The sequence below is a fragment of the Heliangelus exortis genome, chromosome 3, assembly GCF_036169615.1.
Source record: "Heliangelus exortis chromosome 3, bHelExo1.hap1, whole genome shotgun sequence".
NCBI lineage: Eukaryota > Metazoa > Chordata > Aves > Apodiformes > Trochilidae > Heliangelus > Heliangelus exortis.
In genome coordinates this window covers 22,899,886-22,917,009 of record NC_092424.1, presented here as the reverse complement: position 1 = coordinate 22,917,009, position 17,124 = coordinate 22,899,886, and positions in this window count along the sequence as shown.

Here is a 17,124-nt window from a genome sequence, read left to right as displayed (position 1 = left end):
TGAGATACACTGACATATGTGCAGTGAGAACCAAACTGATATTTCGTACTTATTTCTTAGAGTGCTCCGATAGCTGGCATTGATTTAGACTGAATTCAAACAAATTACCATTTCATCCTTCTCACTGATAACTTGTAATAACTTGTGATAACTTTTTTTCCCAAATTTGTGTTCTCACATTAAAGACCAACAGCTTCTAATTTTTCCTACAAAATTTCTACCTGAGAAAAGTCTGATTTAATTTCAGTTTCTTCAGGAAGTGTAAGAGGGTAGATTTAAGTTAGGTATTAGGAATAAATTCTTTAGGATGAGCATGGTAAGACACTGGCACAGGTTGCCCAGAGAAGCTGTGGATGCCCAGTCCCTGGCAATGTTCAAGGCCAGGTTGAATGAGCCTTTGAGCAACCTGGTTGGGTGGATGGTGTCCTTGCCCAGGACAGGGGCTTGGAAATAGATAATCTTTAAGGTCCCTTCCAATCTCAACCATTCTATGATTCTATGAGTTAGTTCCTGAGCAGTCATATAATTTGACTGACAAAGCTTGCAACATGCTTGCAGATGGTGACATTCAAGCAGTAAGGGAAATCTTGCAACAAAATACAAATAGGACAAACCAAAAACCCAGATACGAACAAAACCTCAGTCACAACCAAGATTATTAGAGATGTTATAACAGGGATAACACCCATTCACCACATATGTCACTCACAGAAATATCACCCATGTCTATACCTAATCTTTCTAGCTTTGATGCCTTGTACTTCTTCAGTCAAAATATACAAGAGTCCCAAAAGACTTCCAGCCAATTAGAATAAATTTCCTTGGCTCTTCTTAGGCCTATACTGCATTTTCTACTGAGACTAACATCAGGTGCTCAACTGATGTGCCTAATGTAGGAAGCTCATGCCATGGGAGATGATATAAGGTATTCCACTTGGTGGTCATTTCTGCTCCAAAATATGCTCTGCATATGGGTCTCTCATAGGTTCATTATCATGCCAGCTGACCCTAAGGAAATACCTCAGATAAACATGGATGTCCCAGATAGCAGAATAAGACTGGGTTTAAGCAACTGAATTTCTCCTGTGTTTAAATGCCTGTTGAAGCTCAATGTAATAGGGAGGGAGGGAGCACTTTCAACCTTTGTCTCCAGACTCAGATATGGGCTGTGGTAATGGACACAGAAGGAAAACCCCAGGGAGATGTGCTGTAACAAGTTGTGCCCGGGGCCCTTACATGACTCAGCGGCAAAGCAAAAATGAACAAGAGATCTGGGAACTGATTCTTTTCTATAGCTGCAATTCACTCACTTCCTCAAAGGCTGAGCATGCCAGAAATTGAGCCAGCTCTAGTAGTCTGAGTACTTGTTTGGCTCAGTCTCAGCCCTCACAGAATGAAGCAGGGCCTTCTGATAACTGGGGACCAGCCCATGGCTGCCCTGCCCTCATGTTAACATCAAACAACCTTGCTTCTTAGTGTGCTCCTCCTGGAATTGCCCTCATTTCTGCCACATAATAACAATGATATCAACATCTTTAAGTATGGCACTGGCGTCTTAATGACACTGTAAGTTTCTGTGGTCTCCCAGCCTACTGTTTTCACACACAAGGTGCAAAATTCTGGCTGCCAGAAATCCAGTTCATTAACTCACAATTGTATACAGAATGTTCTTTACTAAGGATTAATAGGAGCATTACAGTTCCTCACTTCTTCTATTTTTCCACACCCTAAGGCTTTCCTGCATGTCACAGCAAAGCTTACCTTTTGTCATTCTCAGTTCTTATTCTATCTCACTTTCCCTTCAAAGCTTGAGACACAACTGAGCTTCATGTAATCCGGGGAAACAACCCCACTGCAGTCGCATTCACCCTATAAAGCACCTCTAAATGATGAACATTATGAGGACTGACTGCTCAGGGAAAAGACAGAAATATGTGGGCTGTGGGTGGTGAAAGGGAGGTAGCCAAAGTTGGGAAGAGCTGATGGGCAGAATAGGCTGATGAACAATTTATTTGCTTTTTCTGTTTTGCTTTGGTAGAATATGTAGTGTAGCAACCTTAGTTCAGCTACTAACTTTTTTCTGTGCATCGGCATATATAATTAAACATAGGTAGTTGCACACTTAGTTCTGCATTATTTAAATACTCCATTGTAGAATATTGTGTCACACTTCATTTCCACGTGTAAAGAACAAGCCATATATCTCATGTGGGTGCCAGAGATCTCAAATGACTACTCTCTGTAAACCCTGGAGGGAATGCTAAATTGAGCTGAAAGCTTCCATTCCAGCATTATGCATCCACTTTCCCTGTTAACCTGTTTTTCCCTCATTCAGAGGTTTTTAGGTTTGCTCCAGGGTTTACATTCTCAGGAAGGAGATTCTTGTCCTGAATTTGAAAATCACTTCAGTACTGGAAACTTCAGTGACTCAAGGATTTTTTTCCACTCCAATATCTAGAGTCATGAGGAGAGATAAACACCTAAGTAGAAGGGTCAGTTTGATGGATGAAAGATGGGACCTCATATCCTCCATCTGCTAACAGTGACTTGAACTTACATATCCTAGTTTCCAGAAATTTGTGTTAAACAGTGGCCTATAAAGCAGGACACTGGGAATCCTCTGTTAAAGCTATTTCACTACATATGGAAGATTTTGGTATTCACTTGGCCACAGGAAGAAAGGAGCATGACTCTGGAATTCCCTGGTCACATAAGACTCCTAGCATGCATTTTGGAATAGATAAAGCAGAGATGCAACTTACAGAGTATCTATTTGTATTTAAATTCAACACAACACTTATGGATAGGAGCTGAGGTGTCTACTCAACGTTGTATGAGAACTCATGTAGAGCCAATGAAACCAGTAACTCACACCTCACTTTTAGAGCCCAATACATTGTTTAAAAGACTTCTAAGAAGGTGTTAAAATATGACTTCTAAGAGTGGCAGTCTGAGGTTTCTGGATTAAGACAATACCTTGCAGCTTCAGCTGTTGGTCATCTGTTTTTTAAGACATCCAGTAATACTGCCTCTGCTTTCAAGGCAACCATTACAGGGATGGAAAGACTTCTTGGTTAATAATGTGATATCAGGAGTAGAAGCTCTGTGTTACTTCAGAGAGTGATACACAGCAGCAATACAAACTCAAGTAATAGGCCACAAAAATACCACCAAATGACAAAATGTTTGTGAGAACTGAATACTGGCTAAATGATTAATTAAATCCTTCATATTCTCATCATTGTTTCTTATTTCTTGTTTCAGTTCTGTCTCAGTCAGGAACAAGTGGCTGCAAAGCACTTTCCCAGGACCAAGAATGCCAAGATACCTCTCAGTACTAGTAGTTAATTTCTATTTTACTTCAGATTAGTTTTGAAGTGGTTGCTTTATGTGAGTGAAAGAATGTGAACAGAGGATGAAATGAAAGCGTGGTAGAAGTAAATATAGCTGTCTTAGACTCCTGAGAAAACAATTCAGTAGGAATATAAAAAAAAGTTGTAGCAGAAGGTGTGAGAAAACAGCCAAAAAGTTTTCCAGTTTTGGTTTGGATGACAGAGATTGCACAGAGCACTTCCCACAGAAAACTGTACATGCTTATCTCTTTAGCATTCCTGACTTAGAGCTAACATGGGTCATCAGCAGACAATTCATTTTTTTGGATAAATCATAATAGATTTCCAAAGCTATGTGTAGGAGGACCAGGACTGAGCAAGGCTTGTGTGTTAATCGTCATTCTGAAAAAAGGCTTCTATTTGATCCTTAAAGCTTGGTCACAATCTCCATGTGACATGGTGGACACTACAGACTGATGATGAGTGTGAATCTTATGTCATGATCCATGTGCTCACATGTATGGAGAGTCAGTTCATACAGCCATCTGGTCTCACTGTGCAGCCTTGCATGAGTTTTTCAGATCTTTGTCTTCTGATTTGCCTTCTTTCACTCTAATTTCCTGTCTTGTTTGAGCTAGGAAGGACAAACTACTAGAAAGAAGTGCTCACTTTTGTCTGTCTGCTCCCAGCATCAAAGGAATGTACTTGTATCAGCATGAGCTACAGATCACTTTGCAAATATGAAATGGGACAGAACAGCCTTAGGACATCCCTAAAAGGGCTGAAGAGAGTTATTTTCCCTTTTCCTTTTAATTCAGTTGTACTTCATCTTAGTACATATGCCTAAAGAAGAGTAAAATTGGCAATAAAACCTAGATGTATACAAATTCTTCAAAACTACAAAGTGGTATGAAGAAATCCATATTTTTATATTTTGAATCTATCATTGTCAATAATAATAATAATAATAATAATAATAATAATAATAATAATAATAATAATAATAATAATAATAATCCCTTTGTTTTTGCAGATAAAGCCCACTCTGGTCCCCAGTTTGTGTATACAATGGAGCTGGTAAAGTAGTAGGCCTAGTCCTGCACACATACAATGAACATCCATACTCATGAGGACATTATTAATAGATGTTAGTACTAATCAGTGCTATCACTGACTAGTGTAAGCTTCTGGGCTTTATTACTAGATGCTGCACACTGTCTATTAAAGCCAATTAAAACAGAGAAGTCAATTAAAACATGCTGAAGTCCCTTTTCAGCTCAACAGGGCAACCCTTCAAGGGCAAGAGTTTTGTATTTCCCTCTCTGTATCCCCAAATTCTGACTCTTCACAGACTTCCAACTGTCTTAACTTCCAACTGTCATCTTGAATAAAAAAACAAAAGGGTAGCAAGAAAGCCAAGCACAACACAGATTTATCAAAAAAAATTGGCTAGACACAGACCCTATGGGTCCAGGAGCACCCTATCTTCCTCTCACTCCATGCATTTCTGGGCTGGGTAGACAACTTCCTAACAACCTGTGTGCCAATCACTTTAAGGAGAGGAAAGGACATGTTCAGGTGTGAAAAGAGCCAACCAGAGTTATAATTCAGACTTTCTGAGAGCTTTTAGACACAGATGCTCCTGCTCCTCATTTGCAAAACTATACAAAGCTTCTCACTGAAGGAATGTCAGCAGTGATACTATTGTGGGAGAAAGAAAAGATCTCAAGCTTTGAAAATACAACCGTAAGTGCTTTGCTGAATAGTGTTCAAGTGGGTTTGAAACAAGGCAAAATGAGTTTGTCTGTCCCTACTTAAACCACAGATTAGATAAGTATGAAAATATTTTCTCTGCTAAGCTATCAGCATTTGACTTCTATTTTAATTACACTCAAATAATGCAACAAAGGGCAATTTCCATAACATTTACTCTAACCAATTTTTACATTTTACATCGCAAAATTATTCTGAACTTTTATCAGGGCATGTACAACATCCACCACCTTGCACTTTACCTTGATTCTGATTCCTCTGAAAGAGCAGCAAAAGAAACCTGTTAGTTCCCTAGCACCTTGTCTTCATAGGGATGCTCTGAAAGACACTCTAACTCTTGGACACCATGGTCTTAAAACAGCAGCCTATGTCTTTGCTGATAGGGCATCTCACAGTCTGGACTGAAATCACTTGATTTCTGAGGATGTATTGACTCTTTTGTCTCAATTTCCACTTCTCAGCCTTCTTCAGTCATGAAGAGACTGTTCTAAAAAACTTTGAAGACCAATCAGTTGTGCCAGCCTTGAGTTGTGTCCTGTCTTCTCCCAAGGCATGAATCAGGCCTTGTGTCACATGATGGAGGCTTATTCCAGTCACTGGAGAACTTTGGCTTAACAGGGAGTGTCTCATGAAATATTGGTGTCATCCTTCTTGAAACTAAAGAAACTATATACTTGAATAGAAAAGGGAGACTGAGGGGTCTTTTATATTATTATTTATTGAAATGTAATATAAAACCAAATCATGAAATATTTATAAACTCTGCTTTGAAGACCTTTATAAAACTGCTACCGAGTTTCTTTAAAATGATGAACCTGATATGGTTCAGTCCATTATTTCAAAGTTTACCATATCAGGTCCTCAAGGTCTTTTTAAACAACTTTTCCACTTCATATATGAAAGGGGTAGATGAACGTAAGAAGTATATTTTTTACTCTCACATCATGGATTTGGGATAGTTCATATAGTTCACAGAGAAAGCCTCTGAAACACATTGTTCAACATTAGAAATAATGCTGTCTTGTAGAGATCTTCTCAAGAAAATTCAGATCTCAAATGTCATTTCTACTGTTGTTAAAGCTTAACCCAATATAATTGTCCCCTCTATTGCACTAAGAACATTGTCCCTCATGCAGCCAGAGCCAGTGACAACAGACTTGTTAAAAACAAAATGTTTTATGTCAGGCCTGTTAAAAGGAATGAAAGAAATATATGAATTTGAAGCAAAATCTCCTGATGCTGCTTCTTCAAAGGAAAACCAATTATTTGCAAGACAAATCACCATTTTTTCCACAGCAGATAGGGATTTTCTTTATGAAAGGATACTGAACTCCTAAAATGTTATACCCTATCTGAAGCCCCAAACTCCTCTGTTCACAGAACATCAGAGAAGCGGTTCTTTGTTTAATGGAAACAAAATCCCCCCAAACTAAGACTGTTCATCCTCCCTTCTCAGAGCTTTCTTAGGAGCTTTAAGATATTTTTCTGCTGATGATTTTGTTCATTTCCATCCGGGAGGCTTCAATTTATTTTTCCATTTTCTGAAAGGAACTGGAGTGAACATGGCTGTTTATTTTTCTACTTAGATAGTGCCTTACCATGCCAAGACAACTCTGAGTACCAGCCTCATCAATTAATATCAGCACCACTCTGAGAATGGTGTTTGCTAAGAAACTGTTGCTACAGAACAAGCAAAATGAGGACAAAACATTGGGCCAAATGCTAGAAGAGGCAGAGGGGAGCCAGGATCTGTGGATCCTGGCCCAGGGAGCACAGACGGGGGAGTGCTGTCTCCCTGGCATACTCCTCTCTTCTGCAGCATTCCCCCCTCCCTGGGCATGGGCTCTACACCTGGGTAGGAGGGGCTGAGCTGGGATGCCATTCACACACCATATGGAGCCTTCCTCCATGTGCAAACCAGCATAGCTGGATGCTGACTCAGCTGGGGCTGGGAAACTACACCTTGAAAGGGACCTGCAGTGCTTTGGAGCACTCCTTCACCTAACCTGGGGTGAGCAAGCCTTGCAAGAGACCCTCAGAAATAGTGCTGTATACCAGCTGCCCTCCCTCATATGTGCAAAAGGTGAGGGGAAATAGCAAGTTCACCTCCCTAGGTTACATACTGGATACACTGTAAGCTTTTAATTGCTGCTCCTGAAACTCTGCTGAAGCGACAGCATTTGGGCAGAGAGTGGGCACTTTCTGTGGCACTTTCCACAGTCTTTTTCTTCGTCTGGATGGAAGGGGAGAGGTTGCTCAATGGACTTTCTGTTTCCTGTATTAGCACACATGTATCCATGCACACATGACCCTATCCATGCTGCACTTCTGTATTTCTTCTCCTTTCCCTGCAGTCCCAGAGTCTCGCAGCAGGCACACCAGAAGTGCTATGCTACTGACCTTTAGCAATTGCTTTTCTTGATCTCTACAAGTAACAACACAAGGTATCTTTTCTATGTGATGCGGTGGTGAACAGCAAAGAGAAAACTGTATTCTTTGACCAGTGAGGCATAAATGCCTTTTGGGACCATAAATGTGTGTGTGTGGTGACAATCAACTGCTCATGGAGGAGTTTACAGACTAACTAGGAAGGCAAAATAACCAAGCAAACAAACATGAATGGAGAGAAGAGGAGAATTATTTAAGATCCCACAGAAAGATACAGGAAGAGGCAGAGATAAAACTCATTTCATTGCTCTGTGTATTGCAGCACACAGGCTTGGCTGCTCTGCTGCTACAGCACACTGCGTATTGCACACTTCAAAGTTGACATTAATATTTTCTCTGCTACTTTACGCGATCCCATAAAAAGAAATCTCTCTGCCTGAATGTAAAAACTATTGTCAGGCATGCAGTTGACCAAACTCTGCCCAGATGTTGCAGTGTGGTTGCAAACTATACGTCAGCTGTTCTTTTTGCTGCTCACCATGCAGCCAGCCTGTTCATCTGGCCATATGGAAGATCCATGGGAAAAAAAAAAAAGAAAAGCTATTTGTGCATTGGTATTGAAAGTGGGAATAATACAGCCTTTAAGATTTAATGGGTACTCAAGCTGGCTTACAAATAACCTGCTTTGTCTGCATTATTTCGCCTGCATCTTCCCTTATGAAAAACAAAGAATAGAAAAGGAAGATCAAAGATTGCAAAAGCAGCTTTGTTTTGAAAGCCAAAATGCCTTACTCCCTTCAAACAACAGGAAGGCTTCTGTGTACAGGCTTCAGGCTCACACTGCACCTTCGCCCACTGCAGCAGATGAAGGGTCCCTGAGAAGTATTTCAGCTCCCTGCACCTCTCCACATCTTCTCCTTCCCCACAAACACAGAGTCCAACAAAGCCTGAAGTTCAGTCCTCCTGCCTGAGGTCACCCTAACAGCCCACCTGGAGAGTCTTCTGCACAACAGGATTAGCAGTGATTCCCGAGGGAAGGGGAGCACACACATTATGAGAAATGGATATATCCTGTTAAGCAGGATAAGGCAGAAGTTCATAATGTGAGTCCCAGATGTGACTGAAGCCAAGGGGATATCTGAGGTGGCAACTGAAGATTTTTGTCACCACACTGCTCAGCACAACATAACTTACATCTGATTTGCTAAAGCGTGATGTCTTGCAGGCAGAAGAACCCCAGGGCAAAATAGAGCTGCAGCTATGCCAGTTCTGGGACTGGGGTGGAGAAGAAACCATCAGGGGCTTGGCCAGACCAAATTTAAGCAGCCAGATTGGGTACTCATAGGCTATGAAATCCCAGAAGTGGCTCAGAGTGGACTGGCATCAGTACTCACATGTTACAGCACTGCTTAGAAGACCCATTTAACTCCTGTTGCCTGTTCAGGCAGTTTGGGCTCACAACTTAGACACTAAACTCACAGCATAAAACTAAACTGTGCAAACCGTTTTTTTTTCTTTCTGGAAAATGACTGAACAAGTCAAAAGTCTGTGCTTCTAACACCAGGGACCTGTAGGCACCAACCTCTCTTAGACATAGCCTTCAGCTGTGCATACCTGGGGAGAGAGTTCCTGCAAGAACATCACACATATGTGCAGATCTTTGTATGCAGTTATCTGCTTTTCATGGGAAAGAGTGAGCCTGTGCATGGCTACATGAGCACAACTTCAGAAATTTGATAATTTGGCCCTGGCTGTTCTGTCAGCTGCTGTCACTTTCTGTTTGGCGCAGCGTTCATAAGGCAGCAGCTAATGGGACGGGAGCATGGGGAGGAATTCTGGCACAGACAAGTTGCTGGGGTATTTATTTGGCTGTCCTTATGTAAAAGAGTGCAAAAAATGCAGCAGTAAAATATTGTAAAACTTAAGCTGATACTTCCACTAATTCAAAGTGGCAGCTTTTAAATAGGGTTGCTTCTGTTTGTCACTTTCAATCATAGGATGCCGATAGTGGTACTTAGAAGGACTTAATAGTCTTAAGAAAACAAACTGGCCCCCTCCCCCCACACTAGAACAAACAGAGCCATATTGTCATGCCTTGAGATACATCAAGAGTGCCGTGCAGGGGGTGGCCACGCATTTCCTCCTCAGCCGATGGAAGCAAAAGTGACAACTTGTCAACTCTCTCATCCTGCTCACTTTGTGTCCTGCTCTGCTTCTTGTGCTCTCTTGCCTTCCCCTGTCTGCTCTCCCTGTTTCCACTCCCAGCCTTCAAAAGGAAAGGACGCTCCCAAGTCGGCAGCTTTTAACTGCATTTCATTTCTGCACACCCTTCTCTGGAATTAAACATAGCCAAGGGATTTGTACTTTTAGTAAAGCAAGGCAGAGGCACATCTTAGGATTACTCAGGGAGGGAAGGTATTTTTGCAGGTAGGAGAAAGGCAGAGTGCCTCATCTCCTCCACGCAGGCCAAGACGGAACCAAGCAGCACGCCTGACAAGATACAGGAACCTTCTGAACCTCACCCTCTTTCCCAGCAGAAGAATGAATCTGTGCCATTTGCAGTCATCATTTGCAAAGCCAAGAAAGCTGCACAGGCTCCCACACACCTCCTGGTGAAGGTCAGGGCCTTGGCTTCATGGACAACCCTGGCCTTATTAAAGGGTCAGTGATGTGCTGCCTGCTCAGGTTTACACTATGTAGGGATGCAGCACCAGCCATAGCACAAGAAGTGCACTTTGCTTTCCACATAGCCACTTCTTACTCATCATCACACACCCTGCTCTCCCCACTCCAGCCTCAGCCAATTGGAAACCCAGTGCCTTCTCTCAGCAGCAAACAGAAGTGACAAGTGAAACAGCAAACAAAGTTTGCTTTCTTTATGCCAGGTGGACTTCCTAGATTGTAGTGAAGGAAGTGAGGGTCTGATCTGCCTGGAAAGATGAGCACAGGTAAAACCCAGACATCTTCTCCTGAATGCCCTTTGTCAGCTCCCTCCATGACTCATTCAGAATCACTGCCTGAATAAATTTGCCCAGCAAAGGCAACAAATATCAGCAAGGAAGCCATGGGAACCCCACAGGCAGAGGGCAGAGGATCCTGGGGTGAGGGCTCCCTCCAACACCACCGAGGAGCTGTCTCACTACAGAGAGCACGGTGGTAAGGGATGGAGGGGGACTATGCATCCAGAAAACAAGGAATTTGCCTGAGAGAGGAGGTACAGGTCACTTCAAATCTCTTTCACATCAAATCTTTTTGCCTAATATATAAACATGCAAAAAACAAGAAAAAAGGCAGTTAACAAAAGTTTCATTTGAATCAGAATAGAAAGAGGAAGATTTATATTCAAAAGCCAAACTAGGTCTAATACTAAGATAAGAAAACACGTGTGTGTGTGTGCGCATGTGTGTGTGCAAATCCAGGAGGGGGAGTCAGATAAGAAAGAACGATTAAGTTCTTGCCTGAAAGTAGTTAAGCTGTCATCTTAAGCTCACTCTGCTAGAATTATTGCTGTTTATTCATGAGACCACTAAGGAACAGATGTTCACCTGGCCAAGCAAACCTTCTGAAAGGAAGATATCCATATGTGGCAGTGATCAGAGTGTGCTCTGATTCTTAGAAAAAAAACTTTTGTTTCCTGGTATTGGTTGGAGCTTAGTCAGAGTGGGAGGGAAACAATAAAAGGTAGGTGGAGGAGCTCAAGAGGGGAAAAAAAATGGGAAAGAGTGCAAAGACACAAATAAGAGCCAAAATGAAATCATAAAAGCTAGAAGAAACTCAGGGATGTTTCTCTAACATCAGTAAAAACATTTGTAGGGACAATAGCTGCACAAGAAGCAGGATAATTAAAAGAGCATAAGCAGAAAAAAGAGAAATTAATTTCTTTTCATAGTTTCGTAACGTTCATGCAAGCTAGCAGACAAAATGTGCAAGGAGTGTCAGTTCTCCTCTCCTTCCTAATGTGTTTTCTTTGCTTAGCTTTTTGTCTAATTATCTAGTGGATTTAGAACACTGGCATCCTTTTGTGCTGAAGCTTCCTGAATCAGTCCGTCTGCTAGAGCCAGGGACAGGCACATCCTCCAAGTGCCATCCAGAGTATATATCAAAGGAAACACAAGAAAGACATAGGTTCACAGGTACCTCAGCAGTCCTGTTTAGTAACTATGTAGCTGCTTACAGCAGCTTGGGGCTGTTTGTGGCAGGAGCATTCAGAACACACAGAGGATCAAAAATTCAGAGGGAAATTGGGAACAAGGGAGGGCACACAGGGCTGAAAGAAGATTATGCATACCCTGTACTAACCAAGGCCCTACTCCCTCTGAACTCACCACCTGGTAGCTCTGGAAACATGGGTCCAAGTTGATCCTGAGAGAAGGTTCACTGTTCAGCACTTCTCATGCATCAGGGAAGAAGAACATAAGCCTTGGCCTCAACAGCAACAAGTGTTGGGGATCTCAAAAAATACTATGGGGAACACGTGGCCATGTTTGCACTTGGAAGATTTTTTAACGAAAAAAGCTTGTTATATTACAGCTTGCAGAATCATCCCTGGAAAAAAAAATTGGTTCCTCAATTAGTACTTCGCAAGAATCCTATTAAAAGGCAGTAAGCCAAGGTGTAAGTTAATTTTGAGTATTTTTTCACCCAGTTGGTTCCCCTTTTGTTCAGAGCAATGGGCAACAAAACTACAGCCTAAACCTTTTCAAGCTGTTCTGTATATTCTGCAGTCAGTCGGATATTCCTTCTGCTGGAGAGATCACTAATTATTCAGTCATCATTTGCCTGAATAAGGCCTCAAGATTTGGTCCAAAGAGAGCAAATGTTCCTTCTTGATTAGTTTTGCAAATTAAATGAGAAGAATTTAGAAATAGAGCATATGAAGCTTATTTGTAAGACAGATGTTAAACCGACCAGCAGCTTCCCAGTATCGCTTTAATACTTAATCCCAGTACCAAAATATATTCCCTTAGCATTTACAACGACACAAGACTATTTAAGACTTCATTGGTAGAATACTGAAGACCTTTACGGGTCAAGAATCATGAAATTATTAATGTTAATAATAATATTTTACGTTGACTTCAGGTCATTTTGGAGTGGACAGAATTTTTTCGGTTAATTTGTTCACTGAGAAATACAGTTTTGAATCTATTAAAGTATCCATCAATATAAAGAGTCTCAAATGAGAAAAAAGAAAGGAACATTTTGGAAAAGTTGGTTTTGGTTTTAGTTTTTACTCCTTTTCTTTTTGATGCAATTTTCAGAACTATACGGAAAAGCTCCTTTTTGTTTAAGAAAGATTTAAAAAACAAATGTGTGCCTGCTTTGTCTGGCATACAGTTAATTTTCTTTATAGTATGGGACTATGTTTCAGATTTGTGATAAAAACAGTGTTGATAACATAGGGATGTTTTTAAAATTGCTGAGCAGTGCCTACATGGAGTCAAGGCCTTTTCTGCTCCTCAGCAAGCAGGTTGAGGGGGGCACAAAAAGTTGGGAGGGGACACATCTGGGACAGCTGACCCCAACTGCCCAAAGGGATATTCTGTACCATATGGCATCATGTGCCACATCTAGAGACTGGGGAATAAAAAAAGATGGAGATGTTCAAAGTGATGGTGTTTGTCTTCACAGGTAATTGCTACACATGATGGAGCCCTGGTCTCCCAGGTATGGCTAAACACCTGCCTATAGGTTGGGAGCAGTGAATGAATTCTTTAGTTTATTTTGCTTGTGCATTGCCCAGCTTTTGTTTTACCTGTTAAACTGTCTTTATAATTTTTTTTATTTTTACATTCAAAACAAGTTTTAATATAATTTTAAAGAAGAAATCTCTTATATTGGCTGAACTAAAAGATTACTTCCTCTCTTTTTTCCACTTATTGGCCTGGGCCAATAAGTGGAAAAAAACCCCAAACAAAATACAAACAAAAAAAGCAGGTTTTCCTACAGCTCTGAGCCAGTCAAGACTGTGAGCTGCCTTGGGGGAAGGACTGTAACTTCCTTATAGTGATTTCAGGGTGTTTCACCCCATAAGCAATGGGACAGATGTGCACAGCTCCCCACACCATCCAAACCACACTTCACCTGCTTGCAGCAGCCTCTGAAGTATATGAGATATAACAACTCTTGGCACACAAGTTTATAGACATACATTTTCTTTCTTCCCAGACCATCCAGAATCAACAGTGATAACAGATTTCAAGATCTGTTGATATCAGCACTATAAGGCAACTCTTTGTTAGCCCTGGAGCAAAGTCAAAATATTACTCAGCAAAGTTAGGAATAAGCAAGCAGTATCTGAACAATGTTAGGACAGTAAAATAGATTTATTAGCTTTTGCTTAATAAAGTGCATCTAAACTTCTAAAAAACAGTAATGTAAATAATAAAGAACTCTCTATATTTTTTTTCTCATTGTGTCCTTTCAATATGAACTTTTGTTTTGTCTGCAGATCAGAGATGATTTTTCTAATTGCCAGCTCTATCCTTACATACTAAATCTAGCTGCCTTCTCTCTGCTATTAAGATCATCATCCTCATCCTCATCAGTGTCAGGGTTTCTGCTTCTCAGATCTTCCTGGGATCTGCACTGACTTGGAGACCCAAGGGAGTCCTGTTTGCTCTTCCACGGCTGTGTGGACATTGAAACACCAACAAGGACTTGGTCACACAAGACTTATGTAGTCACCCCACAATTTGGCATAGAGCCTGCCTTCAGTATGGCGAGTACTTTCATTATGATGATGGGTGCTGTTTATACATGGCTGCTTTTCTATGCTTTAAACCAAAGAATCTTTTTACAGGAAGAATTCATGTCAGGTGTTTGGCTGCTGTAAAGGAGCATAGTTTTATCAACCTCAGTAAAGTCCCACCAGTTTACACAAGCTGTAAACTTGTGTAAACCAGTACCAGCTCAGAAATAAAGGGAACAAGCACCATGAAGGAACATTAAGAGACCTTTTTTAAGGCTCAAACTTCCAAACACTGTGGGTGAAATCTTAGTTGAAGTGAGTCATTCTTCCAACATGCACAGAGCTCCAACAAGGTCCACAATACATAGTGAATTTGTCCAGGCTCAGAACATTTGACACTGAATCTGTCACAGTTCAGATTACTACACTGTCCTACTTCAGAATACATGGGGACATTATCTCAGCATTCTTACAGGCCCGTCTTGAAGACGATAGCCAGAGCTGTCAGCATGTAGAGGTGACAGATGATGTTTTGCTAAGGGGATGGCACTCCCAGAGGAAGAATTCCTGAGACCCAGAGATATGGATGACACAGAGACATGTTTGAAATTGCCTGCAAAATCAGAAGCTTCTGTTTATTTATTTTTATATTGTATCAAATAACTTGATTTTTAATTCTGTCCAGTGATCATATAAAAATAATGTATCCCATCTGTAGCATTATTGCAATATGATCAATAAATACTGAGTGCTTACCAACATATAACTGCCCTTGTATTCTCTAAAGGCTGGAATGAAGCACACAGTAAACCTATTTGAAAAGTGAGGAAACCCAAAGAAACTGAAGATTAAATTTTTACTGTGATGTTTTACTGAGAGACACAAACCCAAATCAATTTTTGTATATCTCTGAGCTGATACCTTTACCAGAACCATTCAAGCCACTGTCTTGCACTTGCCAGTGACCCAGCTGATGCTCTGGTTTTCTCCAGAGTGAAGAACTAGATCTTATAATTTCCTGCCTGCTTTGAGCCCTCTCCCACTTTGCTCCTTCCAGCAGAAAGCTTTCTGAGACCATTCTTGATAACACTGGGGAAGTGGTCTGGAGGAAGAAGAGGCTATTGTGGCATTTGAATTTCCCAAGGAATTTCCTCATGCAACATTTTTAGAGACTGGTGAACAATCCTGTAACATCCCGTTTCTTTCTTCCTTACGGATTAGCACAGCATTGGTAAATTCCTCTGTCCCAGACACCATTCCTTCTTTCTTATGCTACCTAATCCTTCTTTCCTACCATCTCCAATTAGCTTTGAAAGTAGACCACTTTTGCACATTTCTAGATCACAGCTCATTTATACATGAAGTGAAGAAAATAAAATCTAACACAGATTCTTGTTTTATCTCACTCTTTACCCTCTTCCCTTTGACCAGAATCCTCTCCACTTGCAACTTTATTCTTTGATATCCCCATCGGTTCTTTTCCATTGATGTAACTCATATCCAAACTTCTCTACTGACCTAAGAAGCAACCTTTTGTGTCATACCTGATTAAAAAGGTTTCTTGAGGATCAGATCAGCTCTAGACAAGATTTTCCTAGCCAGTCTTTTATAAGCTTCCTTAAAAATTCCAGTAGATGATCTCTCCTTCACACTTTTGAACAGCATCTGAGCACATCTCTTGGTCTTCTTCCTTCCTTCAGAGCCTGATTTATGATTTTATTCTCTTCTGACTACTAAAATAATTCAAAACCATAGACATGCAATTTTCTCTATCTTTCCAAGATATATTTTGAACTACTAGCAGAAGTTCCTGTAGCCTGTGATATTGGTACTGTGGAATACACCAGATCTTTCCCTTATTGCACAACTGTGTTTCTGAAGTAAAACTTTCATGTTATCTTGCTGAATTCTATGCATGTGAAGATAACCTTGAACACACTAATGAACCATAAAACAATATTTATCTGACATTGCAGATAGCTTGAAACTTTAGCTTTGAGAGGTGTGGATGGCTCTATTCCCCTCAAATAGTGAATTAATGCTGAAACAAAAATTGACAGTTTAAATTCCAGCATTACTAATGATTCCACTGATAATCATTTAGCAGAAACATACAGCCAATGCATTTACTTCACAACCCTAAACTGCCTCCTTTGACTTCCCAGGTGCCAAAAGATCCAACTGTCCCCCACCCAGCTGCCAAAGGCTTCAGCTTCCCCATGGCAACTCTTGCAATGCAGTTCTGCATTTTTGTTATAACATCAAACCATCTAGGGAGTGAACGTCAGCAAAATAGCATCAATTAAATTGATTTTAGTATCAAAATAAATAATACCAATTGCTTTATTCGTTTAGATATTTAACTGGCTAAACTTTTATATAAATTTAAACAAATCTGCTGTTGAACTGCAGGCTGCTTCACCAGAAGGCTGCAGGACTAAGGACCCTGCCAAATAACTGAAGTCTAGTTTTCTAGAGTCCATAATCCCCAGAACATAAATATTGCTTTATGAAGTTAACCTCCAACATTATATGCTGGATTTTTGTTGGGTTTTTTTGTGGGTCTTTTTGTATTATTATTTTTTATGCAGTCCACAAAAAGCTGACAAACATTACTCCACCAGAACCTTTCCATGAAGTCCACTGAGTTTTCCTGATTCACAGCACCTAGAAATACATAGCCTATAAGCCAACTCCTTAGCCGTGCACTTTTCTCTAAACTGGGTCTTAATGAGCCTGCCTGGGGTTATGCTACTTTCTTGATGCTTTCTACTAAAATCAGGCTGTGTCCCATCTGAGCAAGATATTTTGCAAGACTTCAGATATTCTAATTTATTAACAACCTATTCTGGCATGATCTTGATTTCCTTCAGTGTTTCATTCTCCTCCCTGGAGAAATCTGTGCTTGTTTCTGACACCTGTGCCTGCCACCACTACCTT